General features: G+C 35.7%; 2 non-coding genes across 2 annotated transcripts; both read right to left on the minus strand.

Annotated features, from left to right (window-relative positions):
- Positions 1–348: 348 nt before the first annotated feature.
- LOC136205004 (small nucleolar RNA R71) lies at positions 349–455 on the minus strand. Its single transcript, XR_010675812.1, has one exon. It is a non-coding gene; the product is annotated as a small nucleolar RNA R71 (small nucleolar RNA).
- Positions 456–12,586: 12,131 nt separating this feature from the next.
- LOC136205005 (small nucleolar RNA R71) lies at positions 12,587–12,693 on the minus strand. Its single transcript, XR_010675813.1, has one exon. It is a non-coding gene; the product is annotated as a small nucleolar RNA R71 (small nucleolar RNA).
- Positions 12,694–13,466: the final 773 nt, after the last annotated feature.

Raw genomic sequence — 13,466 nt, forward strand, 5'->3', positions numbered from 1 at the left:
GCTAGGTCAGGAGTGGCCGGTGTAACAAACAGTATAGTTAGACCCCAAATCAATGCAAATCAATTTGAAATTAAGCCTGCGTTGCTTAATATGTTGCAAAATAATGTAACGTTTTACGGGTTACCTAACGAAAATCCTAACACCCATTTGACAAATTTCTTGGAAATTTATGACACTTTTAAAATACCAAATGTGACTGCGGAAGCGATCAATCTTCGCCTTTTTCCTTTTACTTTGAAGGATCGAGCCAAAGAGTGGTTGACTTCTATGTCAGCCGCATCAATTGAGACTTGGGAGTAATTAGCCCAAGCATTTTTATCAAAATTTTTTCCTTTAGCAAAAACCGCAAGAGTCATTAAAGAGTTAACATCTTTTTCTCAAAATGATAATGAAACTCTTTATGAGGCTTGGGAACGTTTTAAAGAACTTCAACGTTTATGCCCACACCACCAATTGCCCGCTGAACTTTTAATGCAAACATTTTATAATGGACTAAATCCTACAACTAAAGGTTCATTGGATGCTATGTCTGGAGGGTTATTCATGAAGAAAACATCTGCCCAAGCAAGAGAACTTTTGGAGGAAATGGCAATCAACAGCAGTATGTGGCCCGCGGAACGTGGACACCTACCATCAGCGAAACCATCATCCTCAACAACATCATCAGTTAAAGGTATAGTGAATCTTGATCCGGTAGCGATGTTGAAAGCCCAATTTTCTGCCTTGTCGCACAAAATTGATAGGTTTATGGCACCGTGTGATCCTAATGGTCAACCAATCCAAACGGATGTGGATTACGAAGGTATGAGTGAAATTGAATAGGTAAACTTTGTCCAATGGCAAAACCAAACTAATAACCCTTATTCCAATACATATAATCCTGGATGGAGAAATCATCCTAACTTTAACTGGAGAGATAATAACAATAATGTTAATGCTAATCAAAATCGTACTATTAATTATCAAAATCAATCAAGAGATACGTTTAGCACCTTATCTTCTAAAATCGACAAATTCATTGATGCGATGAGCGGAAAAATAAGTAATCACGACGATGGTTTTAAACGGATCGAAAATAAATTCGATCAGCTTATTAAAAATCAATTCCATCCCGCAAAGAGGGAAGTCTTCCAAGCCATACGGAAGAAAATCCGAAAGAGCATGTTAAGGTTATCACTCTTCGTTCAGGGAAAAATTACTTAGGCCCGGAAATGCCCGGAAATTCGACTTTACCTGGAACTGATTTACCAAAACCCAAAGAAGATACATTAAAACAAAAAGATGCACCGATTGACTTTGGTACAAATAATTTTGTACCCAAACCACCTTTTCCACACAAAGTCCGCAACAAGGACTATGATAAACAACTTTTAACATTTTTAGACAAACTTAAGAATTTGCATATTAATTTAACATTTATGGATGCAATTACGCAAATTCCCAACTATGGAAAATTCCTCAAAGATTTAATTTCAAAGAAAATCAGTTGGGAAGGAATTTCATCCATTTCACTTACTGAAGATTGCAGTTCGATTGTGTCAAGCAATTTGCCCACAAAACTCAAAGATCCCGGATGTTTTACCATTCCGTGTAAATTGGGAGATATAGAATCCCCAAGTTGTCTTTGTGATTTAGGAGCAAGCATTAACTTGATGCCATTATCTATATTCAATAAGTTAGGCTTAGAAGAAGACATCAAACATACCAATATGGTTTTACAATTAGCGGATCAAACCACTAAAAGACCATACGGTATAATTGAGGATGTTTTGGTTAAAGTTGACAAATTTATTTTTCCTACCGATTTCGTTATTTTAGATTTTACTTATGATGTAAATTGTCCGCTAATCTTTGGTAGACCGTTCATGAACACGGGACGTGCTCTAGTTGACGTGTCGGAAGGGAAAGTAGTTTTACGAATAGGAGATGATAAGATTGAGTTTGATATGAATCAAGCGATGAAATATCCTATGGAAGATTTCGCTTGTATGAAACTCGATTTAATTGAAGAATGTGTAAATGACATTGTTCAGAAAGAAGAAATAATAGAACCTATAATGAGTGAGGAACTAGAAGATAAGGACCCAGAACCTTTGATTTGAGAAGATGGACCAGTTCCGCCTTCAATTGTAGTTCCACCTAAATTAGAACTTAAGGAATTACCAGGTCATTTGAGGTACGCTTTCTTAGGCGAAGGCGATTCTCTACCTATAATTATCTCTAACAAGTTGACACAAGTTCAAGAAGAGAAATTGAAAGAAGTTGTTAGAAGTAGGATAGGAAGTATGGGTTGGCAAATTTCTGACTTAAAAGGTATTAATCCAAGTATTGTAATGCATAGAATTCACTTAGAAGAAGATAAGCCACCTAAAGCGGATAGGCAAAGACGCCTAAATCCGAATATGAAAGAAGTAGTAAAAAATGAGATTACTAAACTTCTGGACAATGGAATCATCTACCCTATCTCGGATAGTGAATGGGTTAGTCCAATCCATTGTGTACCTAAAAAGGGAGGCATAACAGTTGTAAGGAATGAAGAAGGAGAATTAATACCTACACGAACCACCACTGGTTGGAGGGTTTGTATAGATTATAGAAATTTAAATAAAGCAACTAGGAAAGATCATTTTCCTCTTCCTTTCATTGATCAAATGATCGAAAGGATAGCTGGTCATGCTTTCTACTGTTTTCTTGACGGTTACTTCGGATTCTTTCAAATATACATTTACCCGGATGACCAAGATAAAACAACCTTCACATGCCCTTACGGAACATTTGCATATAGAAGAATGCCATTTGGTCTGTGTAACGCACCTGCAACATTTCAACGTTGTATGACTGCGATTTTTAATGATTTCATTGAAGATATCATGGAAGTTTTTATGGACGATTTTTCAGTTTATGGAGATTCTTTTGATTCATGCCTAGAAAACTTGGATAAAGTTTTGTCTAGGTGTGAAGAAACAAATTTGGTATTAAACTGGGAAAAATGTCACTTCATGGTTGACGAAGGAATTGTTTTAGGTCACAAAATCTCTGAAAAAGGATTAGAAGTAGATAGAGCAAAAACCTCAGTAATAGAGAAATTACCCCCTCCAACTACTGTTAAGGGAGTAAGGTCATTCTTAGGACATGCTGGTTTTTACAGAAGATTTATTAAGAATTTTTCTGTAATTTCCAAACCACTTACTAATTTACTCATGAAAGATTCAACCTTTGATTTTAATGAAGAATGCGTTAAAGCTTTCGAAACATTGAAAACTGCTTTAGTCAGTGCACCTATTATTGCTAAACCTGATTGGGATCTACCCTTTGAAATTATGTGTGATGCAAGTGACTTAGCTGTCGGATGTGTTTTAGGTCAAAGGAAGGATAAGAAACTTCATGTCATTTATTATGCAAGTCACACACTGTCTGGTGCACAATTAAACTACACCACAACAGAAAAAGAAATGTTAGCCGTAGTTTTTGCATGTGACAAGTTTAGGTCATATTTATTAGGTTCGAAAGTTATTATTTATACTGATCATGCAACATTAAGATATTTATTTGCTAAAAAGGATGCAAAACCACGTCTAATTAGATGGGTTTTATTGTTACAAGAGTTTGATATAGAGATTAAAGACAAAAAGGGAGTAGAAAACCTTGTCGCCGATCATCTATCGAGACTTGAAGATGAAAACGGTCCTATAGGTGAAACTATCGGTATACGAGATGATTTCCCTGATGAACATCTCTATCAAATGAAAAGTTTTATATCACCTTGGTATGCAGATATTGCTAATTACCTCGCAGCCAATATTGTTCCGGAAGGATTAAATTCCCACCAAAGGAAGAAATTTTTCTTCGATATTAAACAATACTTTTGGGAAGATCCTTTTTTGTTCAAAACATGTGGTGACGGGATAATTAGGAGATGCGTTGGTGAAAATGAATTTGAATCCATAATGTCAGAATGTCATTCTAGCTCTTATGGAGGACACAATGGAGTTAACAAGACAGCAGCTAGAATATTTGAAAGTGGTTTCTTTTGGCCTACGATGTTTAAAGATGTCCGTTCATTTATTACTCGTTGTGATAAGTGCCAAAGAACAGGAAATCTAGGATGGAAAGATGAGATGCCCCTCACAACCGTTTTAGAAGTTGAAGTCGTCGATATGTGGGGAATAGATTTCATGGGACCTTTTCCCCCTTCCAATGGTAAAACTTACATATTAGTTGCTGTTGATTATGTTTCAAAGTGGGTTGAAGCAGTTGCAACCCCGACGAGCGATTCTAAGGTTGTCGTTAATTTTCTTGACGACATATTTTGTAGATTTGGTTGTCCTAGAGTTATCGTTAGTGATGGCGGTACTCATTTTATAAACAAGAGTTTTGAAACGCTTATGAAAAAATATGGAGTACGCCACCGTGTATCAACGCCATACCATCCTCAGTCAAATGGTCAGGCGGAGATATCAAATAGAGAACTCAAATGGATTCTCGAGAAAACTGTTTCATCCTCTAGAAAAGATTGGTCTTCTAAACTTAATAATGCGTTATGGGCATACCGTACTGCATTTAAAACGCCAATAGGAATGACTCCGTACCGTTTGGTGTATGGTAAGGCATGTCATTTGCCAGTCGAATTAGAACATAAAGCCTATTGGGCTATTAGAGAACTAAACTTTGACTTACATCAAGCAGGTAAGAAACGTTTGCTCAATTTAAATGAGTTAGATGAGTTACGTCATCTATCTTACGAAAATGCAAAAATTTATAAAGAAAAAGTGAAAAAATGGCATGATGCCAAAATTAAAATCAAACACTTTAATGTTGGTGATAAAGTGCTGTTATTTAATTCACGACTTCGTTTATTTCCAGGAAAACTTAAGTCCAGATGGTTAGGACCATATTTAGTCGTCAAAACATTCGATTATGGTTCTTTGGAACTGGAAGGTCCTAACGGAGTTCGATTCAAAGTTAATGGTAATCGATGTAAAATCTATTACGAAAATATTTCACAAATAGGAATTGAGTTCGTAACAAGATTATCTGACATATGAATTACTCAGTTTATTTTACACAGTTTATTTTATTTTATTGTTTTTATGATTTTGTTTATTTTATTTTATTTCAAAATACCATTTTTATGATTAGATGACTTTATGTTGTGATTTAAATACATAAAATATTTATATTTCATGATTTTAGATTTAATTTTTAGGAAATTTGGATGATTTTGTAGTTTAAGGCAATTCTCTGCCGAGAATTGGAAATTCCCTGCCGAGAATACTCTTTTTCAGAATTGTCTAAGTAGATTCGGATTTCTCTATTCATACCGAGAATTTTTAAATTCTCTACCGTGAATCAGAAGGTTGCTTTCATGCCTGATTTTCGCAAGAAAATCAGCGTGTCGCGACCGCGGCTTTGCCATTCGCGGTCACGACACGCGTATTTCCTGCACTATCAGGCCTGAAACACTCTCACCCTTTCGACGAACCTCTTGGCAATTGAAACATTAAGTTTCTTCATTACCCGAAAGGTACAATTTATACCTTTTCATAATTAAAACAACACCTCTTTTCATCCTAAACTCTTATAAATTAACCCTAAAGGTCTCAGGTTCTGGTACAATTCTTTTTCATCTTTGTCAGAACTCTGATTTTTCTTCGTAAAACACCGTTCTTTGCTAAAGTTACACTAACTTTGCACCATGCCTATCAAATACAAATCACATAGGCACAATGCTGCCTCAATCAACAAACGCCCAGACTTATCCAAGCGATATGGGGCGCCTTTTCCTATCTTCAACCACGATGAAGGTAGGCGTTATTGGAGTCTCCGTTACACATTCTTCACCGGAATGTTGTATATGGATGAATTCCTTAACAACCAATTAGGCATTACTGATGACATGAGCCGCTATATGGAGCGCCTAGGGTGGACAAAATTCTCCCAAATGCGATTTCCAATAATAGGCGACTGGATACTCGAATTCTTCTGTACCGTGCGTTTTACTAATAAACGACGAGTACGTCTCAGTTTTCGTCGAGAAGGCGAAATCTTCACTTTCGGCTATCCCGAGTTGCATGCTTGGTTTGGTTTTCCCCCGAGGGATACAATCAAACGTCATCCTGGACGAGACATGACATCCTCGGACATTTGGAGAATGCTTATAGGATTCTGGCGATTCAATTCAAAACTCGCCTATAATCACTCTTTTCGTTCCAGCTCCATGCTGTATTTACATAAATTTCTGTGTCACAGTTTATTTGGGCGCACATTCAGTAGTGTGGTCCGTGACACAGATTTGTATGTTCTGGGAGATATATTTCAGGGCAATGTAGTGGATTCTTCCAAAATTCTGATGGAAGGTCTTGTCGCCACTTCTCGATCCAAAGATAAGAAGATTGGGTTCGGCAATATAATCTGTGGAATAATTCTCGATTCAAAGGGTACTATTGATGTTCCCTAGAGTGATGATGAATTCTTCCCGATAATTGACTATGAATTTCTCGAGCGCGAAGGACTTGTGAAACGTGTCTTTCGAACAGGGCCTCAATTTTTGTCTGCACCGGAACGTGAAACTTTCGTGCAGTTTCAAGTTGATCGTAGTAAGGCCAGAAATATCCCGTTAGATAGGGATGAATATGTAGAATAGTTTCTGTTTTTTTTTTGTATATATTTTGTTTTGTTTTGATTATTGGTTTGTTTTCATTATTTTGTACATATGTTTATATAATAAAAATCTTATTTAGTTTAATTCTTGATTTTTATCCATTTGATCCATTATCTATACTTTGCATATTTCATATGGGTACTTTCTAATTTTTCTTACTCAAATTAAGATAAAAAAGATTCACTTGAACTAAATATGTTTTTTCTATTTTTCCACACATTTATCCACGTTTAATTTTATTTTGTAACTCAATTTATTTTTAATGAATTAAGTTTACATTTACTAAATTCAATTCATGTGTTACATTATTAACATGCACTTATTATGCATTTAATATGTTTCTCTTAACTTATATGTATAAATGAACATTTAAGTTTCATTAATTACTCATAAATCAATTTATTATACTTTAATTCAATTTATTAAGGTCAAACCTTTGGTTTTCCTTGCAATTAATGTCATTTATTTAAAGTTTTTAGTATATGAACAATTAATATTAAGTTCAGGAACCATTTCAACAAAAACAATGCACAAACCAAGTCAAAAGGAACCAAAATTGGCCATTTCAACCAATTCTCTACCGAGAATTAAGAAATTCTCGGTATGAGCAGCAAGTTTGGACCGATTTCAGGGAAAAAAATTGCCTGAAAGTCGCGTGCCGCGGCCGCGACTATGCCATTCGCGGTCGCGACACGCGTACAAATTGCCCTATTAAATCCGATTTTGCCACCACTTTTGCCTATTCCTATTCCTATTCTACCTATTCACCTACCTATACAACCCTATATAAACCTACCTCTTACACAAACCTCACATCACCTCTATTTTTACCCAATCCCTTACTCTAAACTCTTCCCCAAAATCTACTTTTTATCTTCCCAATTTATTCACTCCAATTTCTATCCTATTTCCTATTTCCAATCACTTCCATTTCACAACCCCAAACTCATCTTCAAGCTTTGGTCTTTCTTTTCACTTCTTCTTCTTCTTCTTCTTCTTCTTCTTCTTTTTCATACCTTAAGCCCCTAAACACCATCACCATGGTTAGGACAAAGCTTGTTGGTAACAAACCCGCCGTTACGGAAGCTAATCGCCTCCGGGTTCAATGCGGAGCTTATTTTGACATCTATTCGGAGGAAGAAGCCGCTCGTTTCAAACATTTTTCATAAGCCGACCGCCAGTTTGTAGATATGCACTTCTTAGACTTCCATTCGGTAAGAGTATTAAATTTCTCTACTCGAATTGATGCCTTTATTGAAGCTTTGGGTTGGCAAGAGTTCGTTAATATGCGTTTCCCGCGTATTAATGAGTATGTTGTGGAATTTTTGGTCACTTTGTCCATGAACAAGAAGAAAACTTCAATTTCTTTTAGGAATAATGGTATACCTTATACCATTGATTATGAAGCAATGGGAAACATGTTTGGCTTCCCTACTTCTGATTTTTATGATAAGCCTAAGGATTTTGATAATGATGCTGTTTGGCAAACTCTCTCGGATCAAGATTATTTTAATTCCAAAAACACTTCAAGCAAGTTGATTAAGGACAATTGTGTGTTCTTCTTTCATAAGTATTTGAGTTTCTCCTTGTTTGGTCGTGTTGAGAGTTCAAAGGTCCAAGTTCGGGATTTGTATGTTTTGGATAGTTTGCTTAAAGGTTTGAGGATTGATTGCGTTGGTATCATGTTTGACAATTTGTTCCGTGCTTCGAGGGCTAGTACAATTCAAATCCCTCTTTGTAATTTTATCACCGGTCTTGTGTTGGGAGCACGGGGTGAATTGGCCGACTATGACATGTCCACCTACCGTGGGTATGTTCCGCTTTTGGACATCTCGGCTCTTGAGCGAGCTCATTTGTTGCTTCCCCAAGGACCTCCCGTCTTTATTTCCTATGCTACCCGTATTGCCCATCTTCGTGGCACTATGGGTGGTGGCGCTTCAAGTTCTCAATTTGTAGGTACCGAAGGCGGCGGAGATGCGGAAGGAGAGGAGGATGCACCACCGGCTCAGGCACAACCCCAAGCACCTCAAGCGGAGGATAATCCGGTAGATTTGAGGAGGATTTTGGACCAAATTAATTCCAACAATCGCTCCATGAATCTACACATTGATGATTTGGTTGAAAACAATATGGTGATGAATGACAACCTCAACCTTTTGAGGAGTGAACATCGATCGACTCGGCATCGGATGCTTTCCTTTTTCCGACGCCGCAATGTGGAGACGTCACCTACACCTCCCGATTCACCACCTCATGCTTAGGTTGTTTTCCTTTCATTTTATTTTTATCTTGTTATATGTTTGATACATTTTCCTTTTATTATGTTTGGTACAATTTTTACTTTTATGTTGAATGTTTCATTTGCTTAATTTAACTCTTTGTTTCGTATGCCTTATTTCGTATTCTATATTTTCTCCATTCTTTTTGCACCAATGAGGACATGGTCCAATTTAAGTGTGGGAGGAGCCATACATATATCAATTTCTACATAAATACGAAATACGAATAAATTCAACAAAGATATTATTTTGCACAACAAATAATAAATGCAACGAAATGATGTTCATGCAAATGCAACACATATATATATTGCAAAACATTTTTCACAATAACTTAACATTTTCATATATTTTTAGAAAATTAATCATAAGTTTTTATGATTATTTTTAGGTTATCATTATCGTTAGAAATAATATTTCTATACGGGTAATAGATTTTTAAATTTTTTCACAAATCTCTAATACGATTTTAAGTAAAATTGTCTCGAGTGAATGTATTTAAGTAAAAATTCTTTATTCAATCTCTATTTTTTATCATGCAATTCATGATACAATAAATCTTATTTTAAATTTTCAATTAGGTTTATAGGCATTAAATTGAACTAACAATTTTAGCTCGGTTTGATTTCGTCTTACATTAACACCAATTGAAGTTTTTAAGGAAACTTTAGCCACAATACATGTTGAATTTTAAGTCAATATAGGATGAATGTGCTATTTTTCTTTTTCCCAAGTTACAATTTAATAATTCATGTTAATTAATCGATTAGTTGAATTCTTAACTTTTGGCCACGATTGAGACCAACCTTATCACAATAGAGGTATGAAAGGGAAGAAAATTAAGTACCGTTTACTTTTGGCCACGGTTGCGACCACCCTTATCACAATCGAGGTATGGAAGGAACGTTTTAAAAAAAACAAGCGTGTATAAGTTTAAAGTAACGATTACGTCCACCCATGGCATAGTCGGTACCTCTTAAGCAAACACAAAACAATAAAAATACGTACAAGGTTACGGTTGAAACCACCCTTATTTCGGGCGTAACCAAGCAAATAAATTAAAGTTCAAGTACTTATTTAAATATAATATATCTCATATATTAGTTTAGGTTTGGGAAAGAAAATTTTGTGCTTTGAAATGCCTTGAGACGGAAAAACTCAATAACATGCGTGCTTATACGTTGTCCCGAATGCGTCAATACAAAAATTGGAAATACAGGACGAATGATATATCGTATATTATACTAAGTTAGTTTGATATTTTTCGTATAAATTTGCCATGCGAAGCTAGTCTTTTCGGCTTAACTAATTTAAAAGGTAATACATAGATATATGTTTTATTTTCATAAAGAGATTAGTTAGAGAATAAATTCAGTGAAATTTTGCTCGGGACTAGCAAAGGATTAAGTGTGGAGATTTGTTAAGCCCAAAATACACCTATAATATCATCAATAATTACATCAATATTGCTACGAATTTATGCTATTTATACCTATTTAGAAAGCTTTTACTTTCGAATATGTTTCTTTCATGCAAGGTACATAAATATTTGGTAAAATCCAAATAGGAGTAAAAAGAGCTCGAAAATAGAAGAAAAACCCTACAAAAGGAGTCGAAGACGACGAAAATTAATAACGCCAAGTCGAGGACACGAACGAGGGCTGAAAAACGAAAAATGCTCTGTGCCGCGACCGCGGTTTTCCCTTTTCACGGCCGCGACACGCGTTGTCAGTCACTTTTCCCCTTCGTCTGAAGTGCATTTGATAATCCCCCATTCTCGGTAGTGAATTTGATAAATCTCGGTACGAGCAGGAGATTTTAGAAGCATGTTACACACTTTCATTTTCGACGAAACGCGTTCGTTCGCGTGGATAAAAACGTCTTTTCACAACGGATACGTCCTTTCATAATGGATACGTCTCTTCACAACGGACACGACACTTCGATCAAGACTCTTCAACATCTATAAATAAAGAGTTGATGGAGAGTTGAAGATAATAATGATATAATAAGGATATAATGTTATATGTGTAGAAGAAAGAGATTAGTGTAGAATTTATGCAGAAGTTCCGAATCAAGTGATTCAGAAGTTAGATTTAGATTCTGTTCAAAGCAATATGATGTACACACATTGTTTACAAAATAATAACAAATTCAGTAGCGTTTAGACATTGTTCCAGTTTAGTTTTCATTTTGGTAGTGGACCGACCCAGTCTCTATTACGAAGATTCGGTGAGAAGATTGAGTAGAGGATTCGCCCCTGAGCCTGACAAACTCGAACGAAACCCAAGGAAAGGATTGACAACCCGTTCACTTGCACGCCGTCGAAGAATTCAATGCTCCATGTTCCCTGTAAACTTGTATCAATTTATATTTCATCTAATAAAGTCCGTTCTATTCGATAGATTCTTATGCAGCACTTTGGTAAATGAGCCGAAGTGGATTGATGCTGGTGTTTTCATTAAAACGTATTTAATTCAAATCTTTACAAGGAAACTTTGTTGAACACTTAGGCAAATTATTATCTCGGTAGAGTTTTAATTTGGTTAAGGGCAATTATCCCGGATAAGGGTTTTGTCGCGTTCAAAGCCAATTAATTAGAGGTTCCGTCATTTATTTCATCTTTATAATTCGTACAAAGTTTAAAGTTGTTTCTTTGCTTAATGCAAACAAAAATACTTGTTTACTTTTCTAAAGTACTAAAACGTTCCTGTTTTGCAAATTCATTCTTAAGTCAGATATTTTCTAACATCTTCATATTCTAATCTAATTCTCATTCTAGCAATTTCAAAACCAAAACCGATTAAACGATTTTTTTCATATTATAAACCTTAAAGTAAATTTAACCGATTATAAATAAGTTTTGTTTAAAAAAGCGTTCCGTGTGGGATCGATATCTTTTATTACTACAAGCGTATACCGTGCACTTGCGGAAATCGCTCAACAAGTTTTTGGCGCCGTTGCCGGGGATACGCCAAAATTTTTTGACAAAATTTTAAATTTTTCGTGTTTTATTACGAATCTAGGTTTATTCATACTTATTCAAACTTTTATATTTTATTCATTTACAATTATTTACATATTTATTTTTCAAATTCTGTTTTGTAAGTAGTTTCTGTTCGTGCGAAATTTCAAGTTCATGCGCAGTTCTCGAAGTTCAGGCACGTCACCAGATCCTATTGACCCAGAAATTGAAAGAACCCTTAAAAAGAACAAGAAAGAAAAGAAAAAGAAAAACAAAACCCCAATAAAAACTAAAATTACCAAGCCAGAAGTTATGGCCACACTTATGGATTACGCTAGGCTAGGAGTGGCCGGTGTAACAAACAGTATAGTTAGACCCCAAATCAATGCAAATCAATTTGAAATTAAGCCTGCGTTGCTTAATATGTTGCAAAATAATGTAACGTTTTACGGGTTACCTAACGAAAATCCTAACACCCATTTGACAAATTTCTTGGAAATTTGTGACACTTTTAAAATACCAAATGTGACTGCGGAAGCGATCAATCTTCGCCTTTTTCCTTTTACTTTGAAGGATCGAGCCAAAGAGTGGTTGACTTCTATGTCAGCCGCATCAATTGAGACTTGGGAGTAATTAGCCCAAGCATTTTTATCAAAATTTTTTCCTTTAGCAAAAACTGCAAGAGTCATTAAAGAGTTAACATCTTTTTCTCAAAATGATAATGAAACTCTTTATGAGGCTTGGGAACGTTTTAAAGAACTTCAACGTTTATGCCCACACCACCAATTGCCCGCTGAACTTTTAATGCAAACATTTTATAATGGACTAAATCCTACAACTAAAGGTTCATTGGACGCTATGTCTGGAGGGTTATTCATGAAGAAAACATCTGCCCAAGCAAGAGAACTTTTGGAGGAAATGGCAATCAACAGCAGTATGTGGCCCGCGGAACGTGGACACCTACCATCAGCGAAACCATCATCCTCAACAACATCATGAGTTAAAGGTATAGTGAATCTTGATCCAGTAGCAATGTTGCAAGCCCAATTTTCTGCCTTGTCGCACAAAATTGATAGGTTTATGGCACCGTGTGATCCTAATGGTCAACCAATCCAAACGGATGTGGATTACGAAGGTATGAGTGAAATTGAACAGGTAAACTTTGTCCAAGGGCAAAACCAAACTAATAACCCTTATTCCAATACATATAATCCTGGATGGAGAAATCATCCTAACTTTAACTGGAGAGATAATAACAATAATGTTAATGCTAATCAAAATCGTACTATTAATTATCAAAATCAATCAAGAGATACGTTTAGCACCTTATCTTCTAAAATCGACAAATTCATTGATGCGATGAGCGGAAAAATAAGTAATCACGACGATGGTTTTAAACGGATCGAAAATAAATTCGATCAGCTTATTAAAAACCAATCATCTAGCATCCATAATTTGGAGATTCAAATTGGACAACTCGCTAAATCAATTCCATCCCGCAAAGAGGGAAGTCTTCCAAGCCATACGGAAGAAAATCCGAAAGAGCATGTTAAGGCTATCA

The sequence above is a fragment of the Euphorbia lathyris genome, chromosome 8, assembly GCF_963576675.1.
Source record: "Euphorbia lathyris chromosome 8, ddEupLath1.1, whole genome shotgun sequence".
Classification (NCBI taxonomy): Eukaryota; Viridiplantae; Streptophyta; class Magnoliopsida; order Malpighiales; family Euphorbiaceae; genus Euphorbia; species Euphorbia lathyris.